The sequence below is a fragment of the Humulus lupulus genome, chromosome 3, assembly GCF_963169125.1.
Source record: "Humulus lupulus chromosome 3, drHumLupu1.1, whole genome shotgun sequence".
NCBI lineage: Eukaryota > Viridiplantae > Streptophyta > Magnoliopsida > Rosales > Cannabaceae > Humulus > Humulus lupulus.
Genome location: NC_084795.1, coordinates 216097727 through 216100484, shown reverse-complemented (window position 1 = coordinate 216100484; position 2758 = coordinate 216097727). Strand labels below are relative to the sequence as shown.

Below are 2758 nucleotides of genomic sequence, written 5' to 3'. Positions count from 1 at the left end.
TTTATACCTTTCATGGGATTTCGACCACAAGTTGCCTCTAGACTTCCCTTGGCTTGCTCCTCCTCAGCCTTAGGCCTGAATTCCCTAAAGTTTCCATCCAATTCAACTGAACACCATAGCTCAAAAACCAGAAACAAAAACTGAAGAACTCTAAAGTCTTACCTCAAGTGTTAGTGAATCCTTGCTAAACCTCTGCCAATTACCCAAACTTAGCTTAGAATCCTTGATGCTCAGTCTATCCCAGCTCTCCTCTGAGCTTTGCTCCAGAAATCCTCAAGAAAATGATGAAGGAAATATAAACCGACCTAGAGAACTCTCTGTGTTTTCTCTCTTTCTTTTCCCTTCCTTTTCCTTCTTTTTCAGACTTCCACATTTCTCTACAATTCTCACTAACATAAAGCCTTGGTAATACTTAACTCCTGTAAGCCAAATGACTATTATGCCCTCCCTATTAAGTCTAAACCCTTTAATCCACTTAGGGGCATTTTAGTCATTTTACCCCAATTCTCGCTAATTCCTCGAGTGTCTCTAATATTTCTCGCTTAATTCCCGATACCTAGTTAATCACCAATAATATTCCTCAATGTCAAGATAGACTCCAATACATTCGCTAAATTCCCATTTATACCCTTATGCTCACCCCCGAGCCGGGTATAAATCCCTGCCATGACTTTTTCGCTACTTTGCTCACTAGGATCGTCTCGAGTCACAGATCACAGATATATCCACATAATAATGTGGCCTCAACAATGATCACATATATCAAAGCAGTTATGCCCATGATGGCCAAAATTACGATTACACCCTTCTAACCTAATCAGGGCCTACATGCATACCAATACACATAGTCATGCATCTCAAATATTCAAATAGTCATATAACATGCTTTAAATCATAATCATGCATCTTAATCATTAAAATCACACATAATTCCCATTATGCCCTCCAGGCACACTAATCAATGCCCTTACGCCCTATTAGCGAATTTTGGGTCGTTACATTTCTGTATCCATTTATTTGGCGAGTTACCCAATTCTGTAAGTTACCATTTATTGTATGGTTACCCAATATTGTCCACCACAATTCCCGTTAAATATAAGGGGAATTGACAGTAAAAGGGACTGACATCTTGTATGCCAAAACTCTGTTGAAATGGCCATATACAATCTCTTCAAAAGTTCCTAAACAAGAATAAGAGTGACTCGTGGACTAGGCATATTTTAACCCCCGAACCATGTAAAAAATTTGTGAGTTTACATTTATGGTTTATTAACAAGCTTAATCTCTCTAATTAGATTTTGCAATACTGTGTTGGCGAAAAACTACGTCAGCATTGCTTATTGTAGAGAGTTATATGTGCTAATAAGAATATAATTTGCAATTCTAAACCACCATCACTATAGAGAAATGCATTCTAGAAATTATGTTAAAGAAGCATAGGTGGATAGTTGATGAAATTGATAACCTTATATTTCATCCATTGAATTAGAATTTTATTGTTTGAGTTCTTTTCTATTCTTGATATTTATTTCATTTAGTTTGTTTAGTAATTTCTGAAATTTGACCTTTTAAAATTAATTCTTGGTAATTAGTAGGTAGTCTCTGTGGGTTTGACACTTTACTTAACTATATTACTTTGTTCAATTGCGTATACTAACGTACTGAAAAATCCACAACAACTTTTTGGCGTCGTTGCTAGGAACTGTGTTATTAATATAAAAAAAAGTTAATTTTTATTCTAACTTTGTTTTTTTATTATCATTCTAATTCGGTTGGTCTTAATCTTGTGATTCTAGGAAGTATTGGATTATGCATCGTGTTAAACAGCGAGAAATATTAATGGTGAATCCTTAAATAGAAAGAACTTGCAGACAGAATTGAAAGAAGAAGAGGTCGGAGACTTCCATGGATGAGAATCAAGGGAATGTAGCGAGCAATGTTGCTAATAATGTTCAAGGGGCAGCAGTTGCTACTGAGATCCCTGTTGAACAAAGACCAAGGACACTGAGAGATTATGTACTTCCCACTGTCACGAGAGTGCATTAATGCATCTGACTCCCCACCATTTCTGCTAACAACTTTGAAATCAAGCCGCTAATTTTACAAATGGTGCATTCCACCGTCTAGTGTTGTGGATTACCTACTGAGGACCCAAACTTGCATATAGCCAATTTTTTTAGAGCTGTGTGCAACTCTTAAGATTAATGGGGTGAGTGACAATGCAATTCAGTTGTGACTGTTTCCATTTTAATTAAGGGATCGAGCAAAGAGTTGGTTGATCTTGCTACAAGCCAAATCAATCACGACATGGGAGGAACCAGACCAAAAGTTCCTTGCAAAGTTTTTCCCTCTGACTAATGCTGCAAAGTTGAGAGGCGAAGTAATTAATTTCCTTCAGAATGACGGGGAGTCTTTATATGATGCGTGGGAGCACTTCAAGGAGCTGTTAAGGAAATGTCCCCATCATGGTATTGAGAAGTGGATGCTGGTCCACAACTTTTACAATAGGTTGGGTGGTAATACTCGCACCATCATTGATGTAGCAGTAGGGGGTGCTTTCATGAGCAAGAGTGCTATTGAAGCATATCGGTTATTGGAGGAGATGGCCATGAACAACTACCAATGTCTTACTGAGAGAGGAAATACAAAGAAGGTAGTGGGAATGATCGAATTAGATGTTATCTTAATGCTTACAGCTCAAGTGGCAGCCTTGATGAAACAATTACAAGAAAACAACCTCTCAGCCCAGGCCATGCAA

General features: G+C 37.7%; 1 non-coding gene across 1 annotated transcript; it reads right to left on the bottom strand.

Annotated features, from left to right (window-relative positions):
- Window positions 1-2365: 2365 nt before the first annotated feature.
- On the bottom strand, window positions 2366-2472 carry LOC133827980 (small nucleolar RNA R71). The gene has a single exon (XR_009890627.1). It is a non-coding gene; the product is annotated as a small nucleolar RNA R71 (small nucleolar RNA).
- Between the last annotated feature and the right edge of the window lie 286 nt (window positions 2473-2758).